The sequence below is a fragment of the Prionailurus bengalensis genome, chromosome C1 (assembly GCF_016509475.1).
Source record: "Prionailurus bengalensis isolate Pbe53 chromosome C1, Fcat_Pben_1.1_paternal_pri, whole genome shotgun sequence".
In the NCBI taxonomy this organism is placed as follows: Eukaryota; Metazoa; Chordata; class Mammalia; order Carnivora; family Felidae; genus Prionailurus; species Prionailurus bengalensis.
Window position 1 is genome coordinate 191,387,673 of NC_057345.1, and position 27,836 is coordinate 191,415,508.

The 27,836-nt window shown below is 40.1% G+C and overlaps 1 protein-coding gene and 1 pseudogene across 2 annotated transcripts in view; one reads left to right on the forward strand and one right to left on the reverse strand.

Moving 5' to 3' along the window:
• The window catches only part of PARD3B (par-3 family cell polarity regulator beta), a 1,020,722-nt gene that overhangs the window by 55,775 nt on the left and 937,111 nt on the right, over positions 1–27,836 (forward strand). The window lies entirely within an intron of this gene.
• Positions 9,532–10,168, reverse strand: LOC122481679 (annotated as a pseudogene).

Genomic DNA, 27,836 nt, shown 5'->3' on the forward strand with positions numbered 1-27,836 from the left:
GGAGAATTGGGTATGGGAAATTAACCTGCCTAATTCATTGGCTTGATTTTGGTGGTGCTCAGGATCTGTGAAGAGGACCCTATTCCATGCTACTGTGTAGTGCCTCCACAACTCCTTGATGAGAACAGAATAATTTTTCTCAAGTGCCAGGGGCTGAGGCAGGTTTTTTTGTGGTAGAGATCTGAACCAATGATGCTTCTCTGATAAATAAGAGGTTCCCACGGATGAGTTCTCACTAATTGGTGCAGTCCCTTAAAAGTCTCCGGGTGTGGATGCCTTTGTATTTGTTGGTCAGAGTTCCCCTGAAACTATTCTTTTTAATCCCACCTGTCTCTCCAGCCAAGGTGTTGGAAACGGTGATGTACCAGTGATGGCAACCTAGCCCTGGAGAGTGGAGAGGAGGTAGTTGTTTGCATAGGATTATACTGCTAACATGTGGGAATGTGCTTTGCAAACTCATTACATTTCCGTTAGAGCAGGGGAACAGGTGGTATTGACCCTCTTCTACTCTGAGTAAACAGTCTTACAAGGGCCGGTGAGTGGTGAGCTGGGCCTAGAAGTGGTCTTCCCTGTCGGCAGCTTGCATCGCTGTGCAAAGGAGAGCCTGCCGCGTTATTCGCACTTGGTAATTGTTGGAATGAATGAGTGGACATATTTCAATCCAGGTTTTTTCCAGAGTGGGCTTCATACAGCCTTGGTATTAGGAAGAGACCTTTGGAAAATAATTTCACGGACAAATAAGTTGGGAAATGTTAGTCTCTGGTAGAGTCACTGAAGGTTTGAATATATTTTGCGGCAAAGGAATAATTTTTTACCTTTGTTTAATCTGGTGTATAAAACCATGTGATTGTGGTGCCTTGCTATCTATTAGTGTCCCACAGAATAATTACTGTTATGTATAATAAGAGCCTTTGGGAAATAGAGCTTCAAATGAATACCTTTCCCAAAGTATTTGACATTGACCAATTAAGACGACCAGATAAAAAATTAAGCTCAGATCTGGGCCTCCTGCTTTTGTCTTAGATTCATTCCGTTAGTTCTGTTTTTGAAGCCTCCACTCCCATGTCTATCTTGATGATTTGGACTTCACATTTCCTATCCTTCCCTATTTCCTGAGTTACTCTATTTGTGCATTAAAACGAATTTCTTCTTGTAAGAATAATACATGATCAAGTTGGAAAATTAAAATATAGATACATAAAATATTCTATTTATAGTCTTATAATCCCACTATAAGAGATAATATGTTTCTATGTGGCTGTGTATGTCCTATGGAGCTAGATTGCGTGGCTTCAAATCTCAGCTCTTCTACTTACTAGTTGTGTAACTTGGGGAGTGGTATTTAGCCTCCTGCTTTAATTGCCTCATCTCTGGCACGAGGATAATGATAATGCCCATATAATGGAGTTGTTATGAGGAATAAATGAATTAACATTTGTAAAATGCTAGGAGTGTGTGCTAGTACCTGTGTGCTAGTACCTGGCACACAGAATTTGTATAAGAGGTAAATTAAAAACGTGTATGTGTTAAAATGTCAATACTACCCAAAGCTGTCTACACACTGAATACAATCCCAATCATGATTGCACCAGCATTCTTCTCGAAGCTAGAACAAGCACCCCTAAAATTTGTATGGAACCACAAAAGACCCTGAATAGCCAAAGTAATATTGAAGAAGAAGACCAAAGCGGGAGGCATCACAATCCCAGACTTTAGCCTCTACTACAAAGCTGTCATCATCAAGACAGCATGGTATTGGCACAAAAACAGATACATAGACCAATGGAATAGAATAGAAACCCCAGAATTAGACCCACAAACGTATGGCCAACTAATCTTTGACAAAGCTGGAAAGAATATCCAATGGAAAAAAGACAGTCTCTTTAACAAATGGTGCTGGGAGAACTGGACAGCAACATGTGGCAGAATGAAACTAGACCACTTTCTTATACCATTCACAAAAATAAACTTGAAATGGATAAAGGACCTGAATGTGAGACAGGAAACCATCTAAACCCTAGAGGAGAAAGCAGGAAAAAACCTCTCTGACCTCAGCTGCAGCAATTTCTTACTTGACACATCTCCAAAGGCAAGGGAATTAAAAGCAAAAATGAACTATTGGGACCTCATCAAGATAAAAAGCTTCTGCACTGCAAAGGAAACAATCAACAAAACTAAAAGGCAACCAACAGAATGGGAAATGATATTTGCAAATGACATATTGGACGAAGGGCTAGTATCCAACATCTATAAAGAGCTCACCAAACTCCACACCCTAAAAACAAATAACCCAGTGAAGAAATGGGCAGAAAACATGAATAGACACTTCTCTAAAGAAGACATCCAGATGGCCAACAGGCACATGAAAAGATTCTCAACATTACTCCTCATCAGGGAAATACAAATCAAAACCACACTCAGATACCCCCTCACTCCAGTCAGAGTGACTAGAATGAGCAACTCAGGAGACTATAAATGCTGGTGAGGATGTGGAGAAACGGGAACCCTCTTGCACTGTTGGTGGGAATGCAAACTGGTGCAGCCACTATGGAAAACAGTGTGGAGTTTCCTCAAAAAATTAAAAAATAGATACACCCTATGACCTGGTAATAGCACTGCCAGGAATTGACCCAAGGGATACAGGAGTGCTGATGCATAGGGGCACTTGTACCCCAATGTTTATAGCAGCACTTTCAACAATAGCCAAATTATGGAAAGAGCCTAAATGTCCATCAACTGATGAATGGATAAATTGTGGTTTATATACACAATGGAATACTCCGTGGCAATGAGAAAGAATGAAATAGGGCCTTTTGTAGCAATGTGGATGGAACTGGAGAGTGTTATGCTAAGTGAAATATGTCATACAGAGAAAGACAGATACCATACGTTTTCACTCTTATGTAGATCCTGAGAAACTTAACAGAAGACCATGGGGTAGGGGAAGGAAAAAAAAAAAGAGAGGAAGGGAGCCAAAACATAAGAGACTCTTAAAAACTGAGGACAACAACAAAAAAACAAAAACAAAAAACTGAGAACTGAGGGTTGATGGGGGGTGGGAGGGAGGGGAGGGTGGGTGATGTGTATTGAGGAGGGCACCTGTTGGGTTGAGCACTGGCTGTTGTATGGAAACCAATTTGACAATAAATTTCATATTTAAAAAAATGTGTGTGCATATGTGTGTTCACATAATATTACACTGTATGCATATATCACACATTTCAGCAGTATACCATTGTTGGATATTCAGGTTGTTAGATTTTTCACAGTGATGAACAGTGCTGTTGTGAACATCTGTCTCTCAAATTTTTTGAATAACCATCATTATTTCCTTAGAGTGTTTCCTTAAATTGGAACTCCTGAATCAATAGATGTGTATGTTTGTGAAACTTTGGTACAGTCTTCCTACAGACTTTGGTAAGAAATCCGATTAGTTCTGATTACAACCATGCTTGAGAATGCACCTTTTTTCACTTTTGTTAATATGAAGGGGTGAACATTTTGCCATTTAAGAAAGCAGTACTGGGGTACCTGGCTGGCCCACTCGGTAGAGCATGTGACTCTTGATCTCAAGGTTTGTGGGTTTGAGCCCCATGTTGGGTATAGACATTACTTAAAAAAAATCTTTGGAAAAAAAAAACAGTACTAATGAAGTTAATTTCTGCTGTGTGTGTTTTGCCTTTGGCTGTTGCTATTGATAGTTTGAAAGAAAAAAATGGACAATAGACACTTTTTGGGAGAACTCTTTTCTATATTAAGGATTTTAATCCCTTGTCATTTGTGGTAAATATGCCTTGCAATTTTCCCCTCCTTTTCCCTTAAGTTCCTTCTTCTAATTCTCCCATTTGCTTCACTCGGTTGCCTGAATATAGACTTTTGTAGCTCTTTTGCCTTGTAGTTCTAGTATAGCTTAAGTGAACATTTACAAAATATCACTGCTAACACTATCCATAATATCTTAAAGAAAAAACATGCGGAGTATGGTACATTGTCTGATGAAGGGCATAGGGCAACTTTTAAATGAAATTTGTCTGTAGAGGAAATGTCTTTGTATTTTATTTTTTGTCCTAGAACTGAAGTGATGAGTTTTCAGTCTTTAGAAGTAACACCCATTCATAGTTCATGGTTTTGTGATATTGACCAATACTTTATAGCTCTGCACCATTTTATTTGCAAAATGAATGATAGGGTATGTGAGACTCATAATATTAAATGATTGTTTTATATAGACTTACTGAGCTAGATAGTTGAATCTTTTTGTCCAATTGTTTGGTTTAAAATAACATAAAAAAATAAGATTTTTTTTCCTGAATAATTCTGTTAATAATGAACTTGAAGTTTTTGTTTGTCCCCCCATAGGTAGACTAAGAGTGGAGTGGAGAGATTTCTTTCAAGGACTGATCTTTAAGCACATTTCCTGGATATAGACCTTAAGACCTTTATTTTATAATAATGGAGGTAAAATATTTGATGCATTGAATCTTCTCATGCATATAACCTCGTTTTCTACTCCATTTATTTGATAATTGTTTCATCATTTCAAATTCAATTTGTAATAGCAATGAACACTCTTTAATATTTTTCTAATAAGGATTAGTTGGAGAGGTTAATATGGTCAGAAATTTAAAGAAGCTCAGAGTCATCTTAATGAGTGTCAGGTAATTAACCTACATGAATAGATTAAAGAAATCAAGCAGGCACGCTGATGGGTTTTCCTTTCAAGTTCAAATTTAGAACATCATCTGTGCAGTGGTTAGGTCTTACACATTAGACGGTGATTGCTATATTGTTTTTTAATATATAAAAAACTTAACAGTGAAACGTTATTAGAATTCCTCATCAAATTTGATTAATTGAAGAATGATTATGATATGTGATATGAATTTTGAATTCTTATATGCGAACGATTTTTTTTTTCAATAAATAGTCTCCTCCAGATGAATTCCTTTGCAAATCAGGAACCAGCGCTTTAATATAGAGATCTCCTCTTACAAGAACAAATCATAATGTAAAACTTAAGCAGCTCAGGACCTGCTTCATTTAGGTCTAAGAAACTTGCTGAAAATGATTGTCACTATTATCCTAGGGATGCTGTTTTTCAAATTGAGATGAAGAATTACCAATTCTGCGGTCACCGCAGGATTAAAAGACAAGGTCTGGAAGTGATCCTGAGTGGTTCCAAGGCAAGACTTCATCTAAATTATTCACATGGATGACATGTATCTTCTTAAGGAATTCTAGAAATTTATGGATGATTTGTCCTTTGTTTAGCTAATTACAATTGAGTTGATCTAAGCTATTTGTCTTTCTGGCCCTACTAGAGGTGGTATACAGTTAGTTGCTACCTTTTTTTTTTTTCTTTCTTTTTTTTTAATACGGCAATTCTAGGTCAGGGAGAAGCTCAAACCGGAGATCATTTGTTTTGATCCCCTCTTTGAGGGTGAGTTATTTCTGGTCTTAAGCAAATAGCACCGCCTTGGTACGAAATCTGGATTTGTTCTTCAGCTCTGCCGCCTGCCGTTTACTCCTTCAGCCTTACAGTTCTGTTTTGTACAAGGGGGACACAAATTTTGTCATGTGGACAGAATGAATGAGATCTTGTTTGTGGAAACATTTTGTAAATCTGCTAAGTAATGCAAAGGTCAGATGTTTCATTGTTAACTTCGTAGGACAAGCATTTCCTGTCCGTCTTAGGTATGCCCCTCCAAGCTGAATATACTCACTGTATCTTGACTTAGTTTGCAATCTCCTGCTCTACTCCCTGTCTACAAACCCTGCCTAAGAATTTCCTTAAATAGTAGCAGAAAGAAACTGCGAGAATCTGGTAATGAGTTCCAAGGAAGGTGGAATGTTAGAATTAGTTGTATACACACCATTTCTGACCTGTGAATGGTAAAAATGTCAGTTGAGGTCATAATGTTGGATTTTAATCTGCACTTTGTGGCCTGGTTGTTTCTCATTGGCACAGAATTTAGGGCCAACTCTCACCACTATGTAGCCAACTATTCAAAAGGGAGACCAAGTGAAATCAATCCTTTTTGGGCTCTTGTTGTGTGAACATCTCTGTGCTGAGAGTTGGTGTGAGCAGGTGAGATACAAAGATTAAAAAAACAACAACCCAGAAATCTTTAAACTTCTTACTCTGGTTAGAAGATGGCATATCACATGAAAGTTAGAAGTTGAAAAAGCATCTCTCAACCACTCCTTTGGTGATTTGGATTTTATTTTCTGTTTCCCCAGCTATATTGGGAATGGTAAAGAGCTATCTTTATAACCCTTTGTATTGCCATGTTGACCAATGCTGTGGTTTACTCTTAGCAGATGCTCAGTAAATATTTTGAATCAAGCTATAGAGCCAGGATAGTTATAAATCCCTCTCTACTTATGAGAATAACAGTTAAGAGGACAGTTATTACTGATGTTAGGTTAATAGCATCCTCCGAAACTCTAAGGAGAGCGTATTTAGTTCTCTAAATTATATAGCTCTGTGCTCACTTATTTATCTTTGAAAGTGGTCAATAAAGAGCTTCTGGCTCAGCACAGGAACAAGGAAGTGCAGCAGAAAAGTCTTTAAAGTCAGAAAAGTTGAAAATACTGAGTCCTTATCACATAACCTGAGGCATTCGAGTTAATTTCCTCTTACGCCTTTATAACTCCTATTTTATTAAATGTGCTGTCTGTCAACCTCTGAGAGTTTTCTTGATTTTTCTGGATCTGGCTGTCTAATGGCACATTTTGTTTTAGAAATACAGTGTTTTAGCTGTGGTTGAAATAATTTGTGGGTCTCGATTAATTTACCAGTATTACTTCAGAAATCCTCCTAAAACGAATTTCGGTGGTTATTGTTTGTTAATTTCTCTGCTGGGGCACATTAAGCCTGAGAAGTAAAGCGATCTGCAAAGTCTGTGTGAACTGTTTGGATCCCTAAGGACCATCAAGAACAGATAATGAAAACACTGAAAATTTCTCCTCCTAACGTCAGTGTTTTTCTTTAAAGCAGGCCACAAGGCATTTTTCATTGTCCTAATAACCATCTGTTATAAAAATGTAGAACCTTAAATCCTGGTAAGTACATCTTGCTAATTCTGCCTTATAAACTACGCTGATTCACTCCTCACACCAGTGCTTTTGGCTAATTCCAAAGGGGACTCGGCACACCCAAGAATGTGAAGAATGCAGTGCAAAATCCAACAGGAGTGTTGGAAAAACACTTCCGCCCTTGAGTTGCACTCCGTGTTGGTGTGAAAGAGCTTTGTTCATTTTCTGCCTTAGTTTCCCCTTCAGAAAACAGTGACACGCCTTTCCAGGGGAGTTCACCTGGGCACAGACTGGAATGATTTTGTCAGGTTCAGGCAGCCCTCTTTGGGGTAAATCCTGGGGAGATTTCCTTTCGCCTGATCTGCTACCACCTGGCACATAGTAGGTATGTTTGCTGGATGAGTAATCAATATTTATTGAAGACTATTTGGTTATTTCCACTTACACATAATAGCACCGGCTGACGAGGGTGACGATTGCGTTTGTCATTACTGACCTCATTTTCTAATCTCTGAATATTAACAGTGTTGAGACAGAGCATTTGTTTTATAGAAAAAGGTGTATTCTTTGTGCCTTTGACATCCTGAGTGCTTTTCCTCACCACCGAAAATTGGACAAGGACAGTGCTTTGTTACAAAAGGGGCGGAGGTCATTTCGATATCTTGTATTTAGCTCTATTACTATTCTTTAGATTTTACTCCGGAATTCTTCATATCAGAAAAAAAAAAAGTTTTAATATCAGCACAAGAAGAAAATACAATCTATGTGGTGGTGAGTGCCCAGTGCAAATACTAAACTTCTTTCAAATGAAATTTTCCCTTTAAAAGCTGTTTAACATCCAGTCTTTCCAATAGAGATGTTGAAAGCAGAAATATACGTCTGCTCCTCAAACTCCTGTTTTCACTCTTTCCTGAAACATGCTGAGAAACTGAAAACATTTACTTCATATATTTAAAAAAATGTTTGACTGAAGTGATATACACACGAAAGTCATTTTAGATTTCTTGGGAGGAGAAATTGCCCTTCTTTCTGATGTTATCTTTTACTCAGGTGGTACCTGGAGGTCATCTCTGCAGTTTGGGGCAATCAAGCCAGACCTAGGAAGGCTTTTGTTTTTATACTTTCTTTGCTTGTAAAGCAATAACGTATTCATGGTTAACTGTGAACCAGAGGCTCTTAGTCCTGGCTGCGTATTAGAATCACCTAAACACTGCTCCCAGTAATTGCTTTGGGCTGGGGCTCAGGATTTGGCCGATTTAAAAGCTTCCAAGATGCTTCATACTGCAGCCAGGGCAGAGAATGGCAGTGGAGTGAGCCAGGGCAGATGGGTAACGATGGAAGTTTTCATGTAGCACTCATTTTGTGGTGAACCAGCCTTTTTGGCTCCATTTTTGTTGTGTGGATGGTTTTGATTCTAATCTCCAACCTTAGTCTAAGAAGCACTTGGGGTAGTGGAACTTGCTAAGAATACCAGTCCTTGGGGCCAGTGCACAGATTCTAACTCAGGGAAGTAAGGGGTTGAGCACACCAGCCAGTGATTTTAATAGAGATGGTTGAATTTCAGGGTTCCTTTAATCAATGCCATGTTCCAGTGACCTAGTCCAGTGTTAAGAAATCATTCTAAAACACACGGTCTTAACATACCGACATCATTGTACCTCGTGGGCTTATGGGTCGGGTATTTGCTATAGTTTGGCTAGGGGAGTGCTTCTGTTCCATGCGGTGTCAGCTGGGGTCACTTGGTGATATTCACCTGGTGGCCGGTCTGCAGGGTCCAAGATGGCTGGATTCACATGCCTGGCACCCAGGCATAGAGAGCTGGAAGGCTGGGCCCAGCTGTGCCCTCTGCATGTACTTTTGGGGCTTTCTGACAAAGCCTCTTAGCTGGGCATTTGTGCTTACAAGGTGACTCAGGGTTCCTAGCATTTGCAAGAGAGCCAGGAAGGAGCTTCGGGGTTTCTTAGGACGTAGGGTCATTTCTGCCACAATCTATGAGGTCAGGCGAGTCTGTAAGAAAGCCTAAATTTAATGAGAGGGGAATTAGACTCTCTCAGCAAGAGGAATATCTAGGAACTTGAAGCCAGCTGTATCACACCCCCCCCCCCCCCCATAAATAGGCAAAAGTCATGTTGTTCTGACCCTATACAACTTTCTGAGTTACTGATTCATAGTTACTAGTCCCTGTCTTCATACAGGGGCGTAATGTCTTTTACCTGGTTAGTTTCGGTGATTTCTAAAAGGTATCTCTACCTGCATACCAGTGTTCTTTGATTCATCGTATATGTGACACAACTAATCTTTCTGAAACACGATACTAATCGTGGGACTCCCTTTCCTTGAAGTGTAAATGGGTGTCCTCACCTCTTAGTCTAAGGTCGGTGGCAGGAAATGTAGTGTGGTGGTTAATATCACAGACCCTGTCCGAGTTCAAGTCCTGATTCTGATATTTACTCACTTTGTGACTTTGGGCAGTGTACTGTACCTGCATGTTACTGTATTTTTTGTTTGTTTGTTTTGTTTTTTGTTTTGGTAACAGGCTCACTTTATTAGCATAGTGATGGTAGAGGGACTTGGGGTTTTAGCTGCTGGCAGCTATGGTCTCCTTAGTCCAGTCTACAAAAATCACACACCTTGGTGTAGACTCCCGGCTTCTTCTTCTGGGTGCAGCCATAGTCCCAGAAGACAACTTCCTGGAGCTCACCATTGCAGACCACAGGGCCACCAGAGTCACCCTGGCAGGAGTCCTTGCCTCTCTCGAGGAAGCCAGCGCAAACGATGTTCTTCATGATCTGCCCAGGGTAGGAGGCTTCCCCCTGGGCCTGACTCAGCAGCGGGGCATCCAGGCACTGCAGCAGGTCGGGGTAGTTGGTTCCAGAGCTCAGGGTGTTGCCCTAGTCAGAAGGCATTGGGTGCCAGTGGGTACACAGGTGGAGGTATGGAGGACACCCAGGTAGTGAGGGCTGCAGGAGAGAAGAGCTTGACGAGCATCATGTCATTGTCTAGGGTCCAGCTGCTATCATCGGGGTGGCTGAGTTGATGAACTTGCTCATCCCCCTCTAGGACATTGATGTTGTGTTCCTGAGAGCCTCACTTGGATGCGAGACTCGTAGCAGTGAGCCACGGATACCAGCCTCTTACAATTTCCCTTTTACAGATGAAACAAGTAGCCCAGCGGGTTATTGTGACAATGCAATGAGTAATATATGTAATGCCCTAAAATGTGTTGGGACAAAATGGTTTTTATTATTGTTGCTGTTAACATTTTTATGGTGAGGCATTCAAGGCCTGTCATGCTCTATTGCACCTTATATTTCCAACCTTATTTCCTATGACTATTCCTGCAATCCGTGCTGCCCCCTCACTCAGCCATCTCCTGTCCTGTCTTCCTTTCTTCCTGTCTTCCTGTGTTTTCCTTGCTGACTGCTGCTCATGCTATCATCTGTCAATGGAAAGCTGACTTCTCTCCCCCCTCTTTAGAAAGGGGTTTCACTCCAAGGCTTTAGACGGTTTTCAATCAATGGAAACTAGAATTTTATACTTCATTCCATGACCCAAGCACGGTTATGTTTGGTCTCTCTGATTCTCATATACATTTAATGCAATACTACTTTCTACCCTGCCTGACTTCTGCATTTGAGTTTCCCACAAGTGTAGCACAGTACTGTGCCTTACATATTGGGGTTTAAAATTTAGTATGGCATCAGAAAAGTTCAGGCTATGCTGCCGTAACAAATCTGAAAATCTCTGGCTTAGAGTAATCAGCTTATTTCTCGGTCATGCTGTCAGCTCCTGGTGGGTCATAGGAGATCTCATTTTATCATCTGGGGCCCCACATGGAGGCTCCATCTTACAATATGTTTCCATGATTATAGAAAATCAAGGAAAATGTAAATTGATGCACTGGCTCTTAAAGCTTCTGTACAGAGAGACGCATATTACTTATGCTCAAATTTCTTTGGCCAGTTACATGTCAAACCTGAATTCGAATGGGTGGTGAAGTATGATTCTTCCACGTTCTCAGAATAAGAGAATCAACAACCTATGAACCAGCTCCAGCGGCCACAGTTGACTCCCTAGTTTTATTACCTATTTCTGTAAGATGCTGCTAGGTTAATAGAACCAAGTTGCTATGAAAGCTTCACCTGTGTGCACCTCAGTATCATATACCATTCAATTCAGGTGAGTCCATGGGCAGTCCTTTGGATCCTTTTTGGATGCTGCTCTAAAGAAAACAAACAAAAATCATTCAGTAGCTGTTATGTTGTGTTTATGGTTTTTCTTAGAAATACTAAAGCCTCAAACATTCTCTCTTTTTCATGTATTTCTTTAATTTTTTTTTAAAGTTTATTTCTTTTGAGAGAAAGAAAGCAAGGGAGCAGGGAAGAGGCAGAAAGAGGGAAAGAGAGAATCCTGAACAGGCTCAACGCTGTCAGCACAGAGCCAGGTATGGGACTAGAACCCACCAATCATGAGATCATGACCTGAGCCAAAATCAAGAGTTGGATGCTTAACCCCCTGAGCCACACAAGCATCCCTATGTATTTCTCTTAAAACCCCCAAACCTTTCTTTCCCCTTGTAAGAGTGCTGACAACGCTGACTCCATCTTTGGTCTTCCATCTTGTTCCTATTTGTCTAATGACCTCCCTCAGGGCTATGTGTTCAGGTTGCATGGAGGTTAAATGTATGCTCTGACTGGAATGTGGGAAGGCTAGTTCTGATCTCTAAAGTGGCACACAGAAGACTCCAGAAATTAGTAGAGATGGCTGGTACACAGAAGCTCCCACTTTACATAACTGGTAGAGATGGCTGCCTCTCTGAAGGCCCTCACTTCACATTAACTAGTAGAGATCCTCTGGTACACAGATGGTGTCAATTTAGATGGCTACCTGTTGACCTTACCACAGTGCCCCTCGCCCTATACAATCTGTGGACTAAGGTCCAGACATGGAGAGTAAGGGTGGATAACAGCTGTGTGCTGCCTGGGTCATTTGTCTGCCAGATTTCCACACACCCCCTCGCTCCATTAGTAAGTTATCCTGAATTAAGCTCCGTATGGAGTGGTTTGCTTCGTTTTGGGTCCAAAGTGCCTTCTAACCCTGGAGGATACTTGACTCACCCTCCTTTACCTTCTGACACCCCTACCCTTTGATTATTGCTTTGAAGTAAAAACTGGTTAGCAAGACACAGGTGCTAACTTTAGTGTGCTAGAAGTACTGCTAGGTGACTAAAATTGGCTCCTGGGCACAGTCACTTATTTTGGGGGTTTACTAAATTGAGCTTGTTGAGTAAGGTGATAATGATCTTAGCAAGTTGGAAAGATAGTCCATAAACAAGATGTTCAGTAGCTCAAATTTAAGATAGTAACCAAAAGGAAACTATAGAAGATGCTGACAACCACATATATGAAAGATTACATTTATTAAATGCAACAATTGGGAAGTTTTTTGTTTCTATAATGTAATCCTCAAGAAGGCCCTCCATAGAACTTTGCTTTGATTAGTTTTAAGAAGTACAGACTCCAGGGAAGCCCTTAGAGGTTAGGGGGTTACTGTAGAGGTAAGGATGTCAAGTAGAGGAACCAGGTCATGACTGACTGGTTGAATAGACCAGCACAGTAGGGCTTCCATTAACATTTTAAGTTGGCAACATTCTTCATAAAAAAATTTTTTTTTTGTTTTAAATAAAAAGAGCGTTTTTTTTTTGTTTGTTTTAAATAATAAGATGAAAGGGGCAGAGAGAGAGAAAATCATGAACAGTCTCCAGGCTCACTGTAGAGCTGGACATGGGGTCCATCCCATGAGCCTGGGATCATGACCTGAGCTGAAATCAAGAGTTGGGTGCTCAACTGACTGAGCCACCCAGGCACCCCATTGGCAACATTCTTATAAAGACTTCATTTATAAGGACCAGAAATCGTTGCTTGTGTGTCTACTTGTCCTTTTGTGAATGATGTGGAAAAAGTAGGCTATGAAAGGGCAGAAAATTATGAAATGAATACAGTGGCAACAAAGGATTTGAGAACAAAACAGATGAAGGGTGTGGGAGGGGCTACACCTGTGAAGGTACTCAGCTGTTTTAAATCCCCAGAGAAGGGTGTAGTCTCCGGTTCCTGTAAGGGACCTTCCTGGGAGGGAATTAACTCTTAATTGCGTAGTGGTATATTCCTTAGGAGTTGTTGGGTAGCCAAATCCGATGACAGAAGAATGTATTAATGTAAACTATGACCTATTTCTTTTTAAAAAAAAGTTTTGAGAGTGAGAGCAAGCAGGGGCAGAGAGAGATAACAAAAACTAAAGGAATTCATGACCACTAAACTAGCTCTGTGGGAGATCCTCATGGGGACTCTGTGGATAGAAGGCAACAAAGACTCCAAAGGACCAGAGACATCACTCCAAACATGAAACCTACAGATAACACAATAACACTAAATCTATATCTTTCAGTAATCACTCTGAATGTAAATGGACTAAATGCCCCAATCAAAAGACATAGGGTATCAGAATGGATAAAAAACCAAGATCCATATATATGCTGTTTTCAGGAGAGTCATTTTAGACCTGAGGACATATGCAGATTGAACGTGAGGGGATGGAGAACCATCTATCATGCTACTGGAAGTCAAAAGAAATCTGGAGTAGCCATACTTAAAAACTAGACTTTAAAGACTGTAACAAGTGATGAAGAAGAGCATTATATCATAATTAAGGAGTCTATCCATCAAGAAGAGCTAACAGTTGTAATTGTGCCCCCAACTTGAATCCAAATATATAAATCAATCATAAGCATAAGCAAACTTATATTGTAATTGTAGGTGACTTGAACACTCCACTTATAGCAATGGACAGATCATCTAAGCAGAAAATCAATAAAGAAACAATGGCCTTGAATGATACACTGAATCAGGTGGACTTGATGGATTTATTCAAAACTTTTCTTCCCACAGCAGGAGAATATACATTCTTCTCGAGTGCACATGGAACAGTCTCCAAAATAGATCACATATTGGGTCACAAAACAGCTCTCAACAAATATAAAAGGATTGAGATCATACCATGAATATTTTCAGATCACAGTGCTATAAAGCTTGAAATCAACCACAAGAAAGAACTTGGAAAGCCTCCAAATGCATGGAGGTTAAAGAACACCCTAATAATGAATGGGTCAACCAAGAAATTAAAGAAGAAATTTAAAAATATATGGAAGCAAATGAAAACGAAAACATGACCATCCAAACCCTTTGGGATGCAGCAAAGGCAGTCCTAAGAGGAAAATACATTGCAATCCAGGCCTGTCTCAAGAAGCAACAAAATTCTAAAAACAGAATCTAAGCTTACACCTCAAGGAATAGAAACAAAGCAGCAAAGAAACCCCAAAGTCAGCAGAAGAGAAATAAGATTAGACCATAAACAAGCAATACAGAATCCAAAAAACTAGTAGAACAGATCAATAAGAGCTGGTTTTTTTTGAAAGAATAAACAAAATCGATAAACCTCTAGCCAGACTTCTCAAAAATAAAAGCGAGAGTACCCAAATAGATAAAATCACAAATGAAAGAGGAGCGATCACAACCACCACCACAGAAATACAATTATTAGAGAATACTATGAAAAATTATATGCCAACAAACTGGACAACCTGGAAGAAATGGACAAGTTCCTGGACACCCACACACACTACCAAAACTGAAAAAGAAAGAAATAGAAAATTTGAACAGACCCATAACCAGGGAAGATACTGAATTGGTTACCAAGAATCTCCCAATAAATAAGAGTCCTGGGCCAGATGGCTTCCCAGGGGAATTCTACCAGACATTTAAAGCAGAGTTAATACCTATTCTTCTCAAGCTGTTCCAAAGAATAGAAACATCTCCAAAGGCAAGGAAAATAAAAGCAAACTATTGGGAACTCATCAAGATAAAAAGCTTCTGCACTGCAAAGTGTCAATCAACAAAACTAAATGGCAGCCAATGGAATGGCAGAAGATATTTGCAAATGACATGTCAGATAAAGGTTAGCATCCAAAATCTATTAAGAACTTACCAAACTCAATGCCTGAAAAACAAATAATCCCGTGAAGATATGGGCAGAAGATATGAATAGATACCTTTCCAAGAAGACTTCCAGATGGCTTACAGGTATGTGAAAAGATGCTCAACATTGCTCATCATCAGGGAAATACAAATCAAAACCACATTGAGATACACCTTATACCTGTCAGAGTGGCTACAATTAACAACTGAGGAAACAACAGATGTTGGCGAGGATGTGGAGAAATGGGAACCCTCTTGCACTGTTGGTGGGAATGCAAACTGGTGCAGCCATTCTGGAAAACAGTGTGGAGGTTCCTCAAAACACTAAAAATAGAATTACCCTATGACCCAGCAATAGCACTGCTAGGAACTTATCCAGAGGATACAGGACTGCTGACTCATAGAGGCATTTGTACCCCAATGTTTATAACAGCGCTTTCAACAGTAGCCAAATTATGGAAAGAGCCCAAATACCCATTAACCAATGAATGGGTAAAGATGTGGTTTATATATACAATGTAATACTACTTGGCAATGAAAAAGAATGAAATGTTGCCATTTGCAACAATGTGGATAGAACTGGAGGGTGTTATGCTAAGTAAAGTAAGTCAGAGAAAGACATATCCTATGTTCTCACTTATATGTGGAATTTGAGAAACTTAATAGAAGACCATGGGGAAGGGAAGGAAAAAAAATAGTTATAAACTGAGAGGGAGGCCAACCATAAGAGACTCTTAAATACAGAGAACAAACTGAGGGTTGATGTGGGGGTAAGGGAGAGGGGAAAATGTGTGATGGCTGTTGAGGAGGGCACTTGTTGGGATGAGCACTGGGTGTTTTATATAAGTGATGAATCATCCCGAAGCCAAGAGCACACTGTATACACTGTATGTTAGCTAACTTGACAATAAATTATATTTAAAAAAAGTTTTATTTATATTTTGAGAGAAAGCAAGAGCAAGAAGGGGAGGGGCAGAGGGGGGGGGGAGAGAGAGAATCCCAAGCAGGCTCCGTGTAGGGCTCAAAGTCACGAACTGCAAGATTGTGCTCTGAGCCAAAATCAAGGGTTGGAGGCTTTACCGACCAAGCCACCGAGGTGCCCCTAAACTGTGATCTGTTAATGTAGATTTTCATCATGTGAAAGCCATGGTATTTTTTTTTAAGACTTGACAATCCAGAAAGTAAAACCCTCTATCCAGAAAGATGCACCTGTGGGTGCCATATCATGCTTCATTTCGGGGGTGTGTAGTGGGACTCTCAGTTTAGAATCCTGGCAGAACCAGCAAGGGGAGGTTTTTAAACTAGTTTGTATGCCCAGCAGTCATCTACTTCAGAAATATCTGGTGGTAAAAAGTGGATGTGTTGGTGGTTTTAGACAGGCAATAAGGGGGAATTTGTTTGTTTTTAATTTTAGGCATTTTAAACAGCACATGCTTGTGTATTTTAAAAATATTTGCTTTAATGCAATGCTAAATATTGTAGGGGGCAAGGAAAGTTTGCAGAACAGCACATTTGCTTGGGGAGAAGGTTTCCATGGCTCTCCTCTAGCTGTTATATGTTTACATCCCCCAGAACTTTCACTCTGGCTTTTTTCCCGGGAAAGAAAGCTCTGCCCTTTCCCATTCTTCTACCCTTAGTGCGTGTGGGTGGCTTTGCATCTCCTGGGGGAGGGCACTGGGAGTAAAGCTGAGCAGAATGCTCCTTGGCTCCCAGAATCTCAAGCCAAATGGATTTGTTCTGAGCTGGCTGGGTCTCACTTTCTCATAGTTCTGCCTGGAAGGAGATGAGTTTTGGGTATGATGTGTCCTGAAAGCATAAACTCTTTATTAGCACAGATAAATCAGTTGGCTCAGTAGATTTGGGGAGCACTGGTAACATTCATAAATCATTGTGTAGGGCTGTTGGTTACCTGGAAATACTCAGATTACGATTCCCTGACTTGGACGTCATCATGCTTTCCCTGCCTCCCCTCACGCACGTAACACGGACAGGTTTGTGTGATGGTGATGATTTTGAAGGTGAAAGGATTTCAATCTTTAATTTACATTTCTCAGAATAATAGAATGGCTACAATGTGTTGTGTTGTGGATTAGGGAGAAGTCTGAAACTGATTTAAAATCAAAATGAGACTTTGTACCTCAATCTGACATTGCCTCTCTATATTATAAAAACTTCCAGGGGCGCCTGGGTGGCTCAGTTGGTTAAGCGTCCGACTTTGGCTCAGGTCATGATCTCGCAGTTTGTGGGTTCGAGCCCCGCGTCAGGCTCTGTGCTGACAGCTCAGAGCCTGGAGCCTGTTTCATATTCTGTGTCTCCCTCTCTCTCTCTGACCCACCCCTGTTCATGCTCTGTCTCTCTCTGTCTCAAAAATCAATAAGGGTTAAAAAATTAAAAAAAACCCTTCCAATTATGAAATAATGGTGCAGGTAATACCTTGCTACGTTGGTCTGGAGTTACACTTATTTTAATATGAATTGGTTAAGGGCGGCTCAGTCGGTTAAGCGTCAGACTGGCTCAGGTTATGATTTCGTGGTTTGTGGGGGTTCAAGCCCTGTGTCGTCAGACTGGCTCAGGTTATGATTTCGTGGTTTGTGGGGGTTCAAGCCCTGCATCAGCTCTGTGCTGACAGCTCAGAGCCTGGACCTGCTTCAGATTCTGTGTTTCCTTCTCTCACTACCTCTCCTCCACTCGTGTGCGTGCTTGCTTGCTTGCGTGAGCACGCTCTCTCTCTCTCAAAAATAAATATTAAAAAAATAAACTGGTTAAAATTTACAACTTGTATTTCTGTGTCTAAAGTTAAATTTGAATGACATTTTTAAGGTGTTTTCTTCCGTAGCAGGCTTTTGGATTTGTTTAGAACATTTTGATTTTGAAAATTAAGTCTGAGAGTGTCAAGGTAAAGCCTCTAATAACATTTTTTTAAAGTAATCCTACAACATTTTTCTGAGTGTTTTGACGTTGGAAAATTCTTCTAGAAAGAATTAGAGTGGTCAGTGAAAGATGGTAAAATCTGGGTGTTAATATCTGCCACATTAAATCATTTAAGTAATTTATCAGCAGAGTTCTGGCTTCCTGTTCCCTTGTCCTTTATAGAGTCACTTTGAATATTACTCTGCTTCACAACAGGCTCTTTCTCTGGGTAGGAAAAACCTTGTCTTCTCTACCTCTGAGTGTTCTGAGAACAAGATATGGCTAGTTGGTCCAGTCTGTGTTACTGCAGCCCAATGATTTTAACTATTTATTTGCTTAGCAGTATTGCTATCATATAAAATTTAATTGATACGTGCTTGAAGAATTGCTGTCAGATTTTTGAAGACCTCAAGGACATTTTACAATTTACATCAAAAATGGCTGTTTTAGCACTGCATTTTCCAACCACTTCCCTGATGCCATCCCTCCAACAGCAGAGGGTAGCACCTTGCAGGCAGAGTAATTCTGCAAGCAGAGCAGGGAGGCCTTCATCAAGGGCTTCCTAGCCCATACTTTGATGTTTCGTAAACACAAAACAAAATTTTTATTCCAGCTTCTAACTAGAATTAGGGGAGCGGTTCGCTCAGCAGCCCAAATGCATCAGAGATGAAAGGAAATAGGTTTGGAAACTACTCCTGGAGCCAGATGAGAAGTAGCTGAATGTGCTGTAGATGAAGAAATCCTTGTAGCCCTCTTAGGGTACCCATTTAGAAGCATCCTATTAAAATTTGCTACATAGTTAAAGCTGACATTTTGAACCCTGTCTGAGAAAGTGGGAAACCCTTGTCATGAATAATGCTATGTAGAGCAGTAGATTAGGACTCCTACCTTTTATCTTGCTTTCAATTCTAATGTGGCATTCCATTCTCTGTCACTTTAGTTAAAATGTTACTTGGGAAGGCAGAGGTCATTTGAAGATTGTGTTGTGGCATGTAAATAAAACTAACAGTCTTTGTTTTAAAGTTATACCGCCTCTCTCCGCTTCATTCAACCCCATTCTAGGGCAGAGAGACCCTAAAGATTTTTCTCTGATTCGGGTTTATAATATGTATCCTCTAAATCAAAAGTAAAATGAGGAAAACATTGAAGCAGTCTCATTTTTAACGTTCTTAGTAGAGTTACAGACAGTATAAATTGGAAAATGTCTGCAATTATTTTAAAATATGCTGATCTGCTTATTTTAATTTCTTCTGCATGTATCACATGTAAAAAACTTTGCAGTATTTAGGAAAAAGTAAATACATAAATGCAAGCTTGCAGGACATAGCAAAAATGATTGAGTTTGTTTCGTTCAAGCCTGTCACCTCTTAAACTAGGCATGCCAGACCTCAGTCATTGAAGGGGCTGAACGAGCAACTGGAGAAATAAACATCTGCTGTTGCATTGTAGACAATGCGATCCTGCAAACATATGTGCTATTTCTAATTCTTGAAAGATGGCATCTTCGTGTTCCTTTTCTCATTTATTGGGGTGCATATGGAGAAATGGACACTATTCGGTAGTGGAATGTGTAATGCTGGGTGTTGGGGAGACATGGGTCGCCCCTGCTCAGCTGTGGTTGGTTGTTGCCTAGAGGGAACACTGACGGTCTCTGGTCAGATTTTTGTTTTACAAGAGAAGATAATCTTTTCCTATTCAGTAGGTTGCTTTTTCACTTTGTCGATGATTTCCTTCGATGTGCAAAAGCTTTTTATTTTGATAAATTGTTAATAGTTTATTTTTTCTTTTGTTTCCCTTGCTTGAGGAGATATATCTAGAAAAGTGCTGCTAAGGCTGATTGTCAAATTACTGCCTGTGTTTTCTTCTAGGAGTTTTATGGTTTCAAGTCTCACATTTAGGTCTTTAATCCAATTTGAATTTGTTTTTGTCTGTGGTGTGAGAAAGTGAAGCAGTTTTTCTGGCACCATTTGTTGAAGAGACTGTCTTTTCCCCATTGTTTATTCTTGGATCCTTCATCATAGATTGTATAAGAATGGGTTTATTTCTGGGCTCTGTTCCAACGATCTATGTATATATATTTATGTGCCAGTACCATACTGTTTTGATTACTTCAGCTTTGTAGTATATCTTGAAATCTGGGGGAATGTTACCTCCAGCTTTATTCTTCTTAAGATTGCTTTGACTGTTCAGGGTCTTTTGTGGTTCCATTCAAAGTTTTAAGTTTTTACTTGAATTCTAGTTAGTTAGAGGCACCTGGCTGGTTCAGGTGGAGTAGCATGTGACTCTTGATCCTGGGGTTTGAGAGTTCTACCATGTTGGGGTAGAGATTACTTAAATAAATAAGTTAAAAAAAAGAGATTCCAGTTAGTTAACATACACTATAACATTAGTTTCAAGTACACAATATACATATTTTAATATTCAGTTTTTACATTAGTATGACTGTAAAATGTGGTTCAAAGCTGAGCCACATAGTGTACTATAATTACAATTGTTTGCTTGCACAAATATTATGTTTTCCTGTTTTTTTTTAAATGTTTTTTTTATTTTTGAGAGAGAGAGAGAGAGAGAGAGAGAGAGAGAGAGAGAGAGACAGAGACAGAGCATGAGTCAGGGAGGGGCAGAGAGAGACAGAGACACAGAATCCAAAGCAGGCTCTAGGCTCCGAGCTGTCAGCATGGAGCCTGATGTGGGGCTCAAACTCACAAACCACGAAATCATGACCTGAGTTGAAGTCAGACACTTAACCGACTGAGCCACCCAGATGCCCCTATATTTTCCTGGTTTTAATAATGGTTTCATTTCGTTTAGTGATATTCTTCTCAATATATTTCAGACACATCTGGGAAATTTCTGGGAAAGGATTCTTGAGAAGTTTTTTTTTGATGGTTATGTCTGAAAATGTCTTTGTTCTTCATTCACACTTGATTATTAAAGTCAGATTCTAGGTTGAAGTCATACTCCTTCCTATTTTATTTTGTTTTCAGCATTATTGTTGAGAAAGCCTCTACTTATCTGCATTGCACCTATAAAACTTCCCATTTTTTCCCTTCCAATCATATGAAATTTCATGATGTGTGTGGTTTTTAAAATCATTTATTATGCTGGTACTTGGGGCATTTGCTAGAGCTTTTATGTCTGTAGACATATCCTTCAGTTTTGGGAAACATTACTGCAACCTCATTCCCCTCCTCCCCCCAGCCCACCCCCCAACACACACACACACACACACACACACACACACACACACACACAGACACCGTTTTTCAGGTGTTTCTGACTCGACTCTTCTGCATGTTGGCCTTTCTGGAGTGCTCCTCTAAGTTTATTACCAGTGTTTTGTTTTTGTTTTTTCTCTTTGTTTTTCTCTCTTTCTACTCTCCGTGATGCTTTCTGAGATGTGTTTTTCTATTGAATTTATTTCTGCCATCAAATTTTCCAAGTTTTATGAATGTTAATTTCTAAGCATAGCTGTTTTTGCATGGACGCAGTATTCTCCTCTCTCTGAGGATATTAAAATCTTTTTGAAGGTTTTTTTCTATTTACACTGTTTGTCTTTTCACAGGGATGTTTATTTTTCATTTTTACTTGTGTTGGTCTTTGACCTTCATGTTAGAGGATTTCCGCACACTTCTGGTGAGCCTTACCACGTTTTTATATTTGAGTGAACCTGTGTTCTGGCCTTATTGACTAGTGGTGGTTTATCTCTGTGGGGTCATTCTGTGTCCTGGTGGGCCTCCTAAATGTCAGAGTCTATAGATTGGCGTGTTGTTGTTGTTGTTGTTGTTGTTGTTGTTGTTGTTTCCCCTTCAACGAGTTCATTTTCCCATAGAGCAGCAGTTTTTAAAACTTTGATCTCCTGGCTCTTTTACCAAAAACAAAAAAACCATCAAGGACCTATAGAACAGTTCTGTTTAATATAAATACAATGCAAGTCAGAAATACAAGCTATATGTGACTTTAAATTTCCTAGTAGTCACATTGAGTAAAAGCTTGAAATTAATGTATTTTACCTAACACCGTGAATTCAAAATATTGTTTCAACACGTAATCAAATATAAGAAGTTGAGAGATTTTATGTTCTTTTTAATGCAAAGTCTTTGAAATCCAGTGTATATTTCCCACTTACTTCATATCTCAATTCAGATTGGTCATATTTCAAGAGTTCGGTAGCCACATTACACTAGTTACTATCGTATTGGACAGTGCGGCTATAGAACTTTTGTTGATGTGGGTTATATCTCCCAGTGTTTACATAGTTGAAACTAAAATTGAAGTACCATAAAAATAATTACTTCATTCAAAAATAACAGTAGTGAACCCATCACATGCTAACATAAATAAGTTACTTTACATAAAAGTAAAGTTTTCAAGGCAGAATTTGATGAGTGACATTGACTTACATTTTTGAAGATTTCCATAACGTGTAGCTTAATGGAAAACACCTGGATCCTCCTAGCTATCTTTGTTGCCAGTATGTTGCAATTTGCTGTTTTACTTATTTTTATGTTTTTAAAAACTTTTTTAAAGTTTATTTAGTGAGAGACAGAGACAGCAAAAGTTGGGGAGGGGCAGAGAGGGAGACACAGAATCCTAAACAGGCTCTGCACTGCCAGCACAGAGGCCGATGTGGGTCTCCAACCCACAGAACTGCAAGATCCTGACCTGAGCTGAAACCACGATTTGGACACTTAACCGACTGAGCCACCCAGGCACCTCTGCAATTTGCTGTGTTAAATAAAGGAAGGAAATCTATCCCACTCAGAAAAGTAGTTGGAAAATGGTGGAATATTTTGATAGTCTTTCCAGATAATTGTTGATATTTTTGATACTATACCAAAACGCAACAAGTGATCTAGGTCTTAATTGTTACAGTGTGGAATCTGAAATCCTATCAATGAAGTTTTCAAATCCATTGGTTTGTCTTGTCCTTTGAATGGATTGTTTACCCAGGCATGGGTTTGTAGCATTTTGACATGCGTTGGTCATTTGGAAAATAGTGGTTGACTGAGTTATGCTACTCTTCCAAATGTTGACACGTTTCATTATACAATATCAAAATATCATGCTTGCTTATATCACTATCAGTCTCATCAGAAAAATCTTTAAGGATGAGGAACTGTCAAGCTCATGGTGGTAGATAAGCTTATCCCAAACCCTAATTTTTGTTTAAAAGGTTGAATTTTATTAGTGGCAATAAGTACTATCAATTGTTCTTTTTGAAGTGATGGGCTCACTGTATTGTTTATTTAGAAAATTTCTACCAAATGCCCAAATTGGAATTGCCATGGTTTCTCCATCAGTTATTTTTTGAGGTAAAAATGGTGTTCCGTGAAAAAAGCCAGTGGTTCAGCATGCAAGTTAAACAATAGTGTGTGCCTTTTCCTGGAGCTCACACTTATCCTTTATATGTACTTCTAATTTTGTTGCATCGGATATTGAAAAGAGAGGTGATCAGAGGTTGATGTGATAAAATAATTTTTGTCCCTTCAAGATCTTTAAGTGAACTCAACTTTTAAAAAATCTGTGTTTGAAACGCTGAAGAATACAGTGGCTACAATTGTGTGCCATTGTTTTGATCCTTGCTAGGAAACGAGCAGATTTTTCCTACCATTGCTTTTGTACCGGCAATGCAAATTTTAAGATGAAAAAGACAAACGTCAAAGTGTTACGAAAATAGGCACAGTTCTGTAATCCTTCCAGCCTCTCGCCATTTGTGGACCACACTTTGAAAACCATAGTCTTAGAGGAGTTCTCTGATCTTCGGCTTCAGGCATAAGCCTGGGTAACCGATGTCCAGGTTGGTCTGGGTGAGGGCCAGGAGAAGCCTTGTTCATTTTGAATGCAGATTTTCACTTGCTCAGCTGTGCTCCATGACTGCAAAGTTTGTAACCCACGTTCACAGTCTCCTTTGCTTTATTTCCCCATAGTGCAAACCTCCAATTTTCCATTTAGGATGCGGGAGAGGATTGCCTGTACAGAGTGTCAGCCATTTCTCCCTTTTCAACCCTTGCCTCAACCTGCAGGGCACCGGGTGCCTCCAGTTGCTAAATCTTTGATTGTCTGTCTGTTGGCGTCTTGCTGTACTGGCTCAGGTGCCTGCTGTCTCTGCTTTAAGCCAGGTATTATCCATCTACCTGCGTTCAGCCTTCCATTTTGCGTTGCCATATCTCATCTGTGGTGATTTGCGCTTCTCTTTGCATGATTTGATATGTTTTAAATTCCTTAATTTTATTTTTTTTAAGATTTATTTTAGTTTTTGAGAGACAGCAGGCAAGCAGGGAAGGGGCAGGAGAAAGGGGGACAGATGACACAAAGCGGGCTCTGCGCTGAGAGCCGTGAACCTGATGCAGGGCTCGAACTAACAAACTGTGAGATCATGACCTGAGCTGAAGTCCAACGCTCGGTGGACTGAGCCACCCAGGTGCCCCGGAATTCCTTTATTTTTATGACAGTGTAGGCATAGGGAAGTTGCCAAGAGGAATGCTTGTGTTCAACTCACCAGGATTACCTAGAAATCATCTCCTTTTGGATTTTGTCTTAGTGTGTTCAGGCTGGTAAAACAATAGTACCATAAACTGGGTGGGTTGTAAGCAATTTTCAGTGTGGTAGGCTGGAAAGTTCAATTATCAGGGCTCTGGCAGATTCAGTGTCTGGTGAGGGCCCTCTTCCTCAATGATGGTTGTCACTGTCCTCATGTGATGGAAGGGGTGAGAAACCTGTAGGGCCTCTCTTATAAGACCACCAGTCCTCTTCATGAAGCTCTACCCTCATGACCCGAACTGCTTCCAAAGGCCCCACCTCCTAATACCATCACATTGGGCATTAGGTTTCAAAATGAACTTTTTGTGGGAACACAGGCATGCAGTCATGTACCAGAGTTCAACCGAAGATTTTGATGACTCATCTTTGATTTTATGCAATTCCAAATCCCTACTCTTCTATGTGTATAAATCCCTGATGCAATCTTATAGCACCCTACTTTATTGTTGACGTTTCTTTTTATTTCTTTCATTTTTAAAAACACCTTATAGTATCTTCATTATGTTTATTATGTTTCAAATGTAAAAATCTTCCAGTTGTACAACAGGGGGTCAAGTTTCTGATCTGTCCTGCTATCCTGTTCTTTGAGCTTACTGTTTCCCATCCCTTTTCAATATTTGGTAGCTGTCATTTGAATAAATAGGTCTTGAGAGGGGGATAATTGACCAACAACTTTACTTTTGTTTCCCAGTGTCCCTTTAAGTTTATTCCATGGGGATAGTTCTTCCTGTGTCCTTGGATGAAATGTAGAGCAAATCCCAATACTCTTCTAGTCCACTTGAAGTAATAAAGTGTCCTCCTGTCAGTGGTTAAGAACAATGTAGTTGATAGTCAAAACTTAAAACTTAGAGTTAATGGTTATGCCCTTAGCCCAGCTCAAGTCTGCTCTGAGGATGTCAGTAGCAAGAGGAAGTGGGATACAGCTAGCCTTTCTTGTCTTCCCTCACTTCTATTACTCCTTCCACAGTTTACCCTCAGGTTGTCACACTGTCCTTGCTGGAGTGTGGAGAGGGACGGCTGGCAGGTGTAATGCCGCTGTAACACATTAACACAAAGTTATCGGGGTAGTGCTGGACGTCATAAGACAAACGTTGGCTCCATGGGCTACAGTCAAGGTGTAGCCAGGGCTGCTTTCCTTTCTGGACGTTCTTGGGGAGAATCTGTTTCCTTGTCTTTTCCAGCCTTTAGAGACTGCCTGCGTTCCTTGGCCCTTGGCTCCGTCCTCCATCTTCCATCTTCTGAGTCGTTCTCCTGTCACGCCACCATCTCTGACTCCCTCCTCCAGTTCCCTCTTCTACTTTGGGAACTTCTGTGATTAAATTAGGTCCAGATGGACAATTTTGGATAGTCTCACATCTTAAAATCAGCCGAGTAGGAATCTTTATTTTTTTTTCCTGTAGCCTTAGTCTTTGAGTGAATTAGCGTTTGAGGGATTAGAAAATCCTTTTATGAGGGGGCAGTCATTAGTGTATTACCATAGGTAACAAAACTCATGACTAGTATTATTCAATGCTCGTGCATAAAATGTGCTCTCTTCGATGGGCAGATGATTAATCTGACTCTTCTAGGTTCCTTGTGTTCTTGGCGGACCATCTACCCTCTCACTGCTGACGATCTCACCTGCAGTTCTCCTTTTGTTGGTTAAACTTAGCTCCTTCAGCTGCTAAGAACCCGGCAGTTAAGGCCCTGGCCTTCCGTGGGTTCCTTAGTGTACTCACACTGCTGTGCAAAGACCCCCAGTCACTAAATCCTTTTTTTTTTTTCTTGGTGTGGTTAAAGGAGTAAAGAACCATTAAACCGGGTTTTCCATGAGCTCGTGTGGTAAACCCCACAGGCAGTGGTCCACACTTCACTTCGGATTGTGTCACTTCGAGCTCAGGGTCGTCCACTGGGACTGACAGGAACCCATCATTGTAGCATTAATTTGTTAAGAGTTGCTCGCCCATCATCGTGCAATGTGTGCTATGTCTTCCTTCCCTAAAAGTGTCATCTCTCAACTGTTTTTTGTTTTTATGTCTTTGTTTCCAAACCTTTCACATATCTCTCCCTTTAACAAAGAATGGGTAATTCTTTCAGATTTGTCAAACGTTTCCTTTCCCTTTCCAGGAATCCTCTTGAGAAAGCTGAGTGCTGTCTTACCCTTCCTTCTGGAAGGCTTAAAAGGTTTGGGATTGGACTAAGGGTGGGGTAAAGTCATACTGATAAGTGATGCCACCTGGAGCTCCTGTAGAAACCAGCTGGCTTCTTTCACTAATATTCTGCCCCCAGCCTGATTCTTTCAAGCCTTCTCCAGCCTGTAATTGCAGACAGATTGGAATTACGGAAGATAACAGCTCTTCTCTGCCTGGGAACTCTTTTTTCTTCAAGACACTGCTCAAATGCCACCTGTTTTCTGATGCCTTTGTAGGCAAAGACTGGTCAATCTCTCTTGGAATGCACCGAATAGGTCTTTTTGGGGTAGATGGACAAGACCCAGGCTGCATACAAATCGGAACCAAAAATATGGCAATTAGCATAACTCAATATTCTTTTGGGATATATCCAACATTTTAAACCACAAAATCCCCATTTCCCCAAAGCTATTTCTTCTAGTGTCCATGGGAGAGAGGAGAGTGTTTTTCTCTTCTCTTATCTCTTGTTACATAATTTCTTGTCTGAACTACTGTTCTTACTGGGCTGTATTCATATCCCTGGATTTTCACCTGGGGTCACACTAGCTTGCTGAGGAAGCTGTGTGTCGCATGGGATGTGTAGTAGAGGAAAGATCATGGACTCTGGGACCCTAGCACCCTGCTCTGGAAACCCAGAACTGCCACTTACTACTGGAAGGACCTCTGACAAGTAATTTGTTCCAGTCTGTTTCCACATCTAGAAAATGATACTTTATTGGGTTGTAGTGAGGATTAAGTGAATTAATACATATGAATAAATGCTGTTTAGAGTTCTTGCAACACTGATCACCCTTTCAGTGGATATGGCCTCAATTGGGACGATGGTGGTGAGGATACTACCTGGAAGCTTGGGTCCAGAACCTATCTCCTAGGGAAATTCCTTTGATTTAAGGAGTCCTTTCTGATCAACTACTTTTATAATACTGATGCTTTGTAGTAGGATTATCAAACTGTTAATATCCTAATGTGACTTCTTAGGGCATTTCTTGCATTTAATACATCCAGAGATATTGGACTCTTCTGATATGGGAGAGGGCTTAAGAACTGAATGACACTGGAAAGGAAAGGGAAAGAGAGATTGAAGCCTTTTAGTTTCATCTAGGAGTATCTTGTTTTGTATATAATTCGTATGTGTTTAATTCCT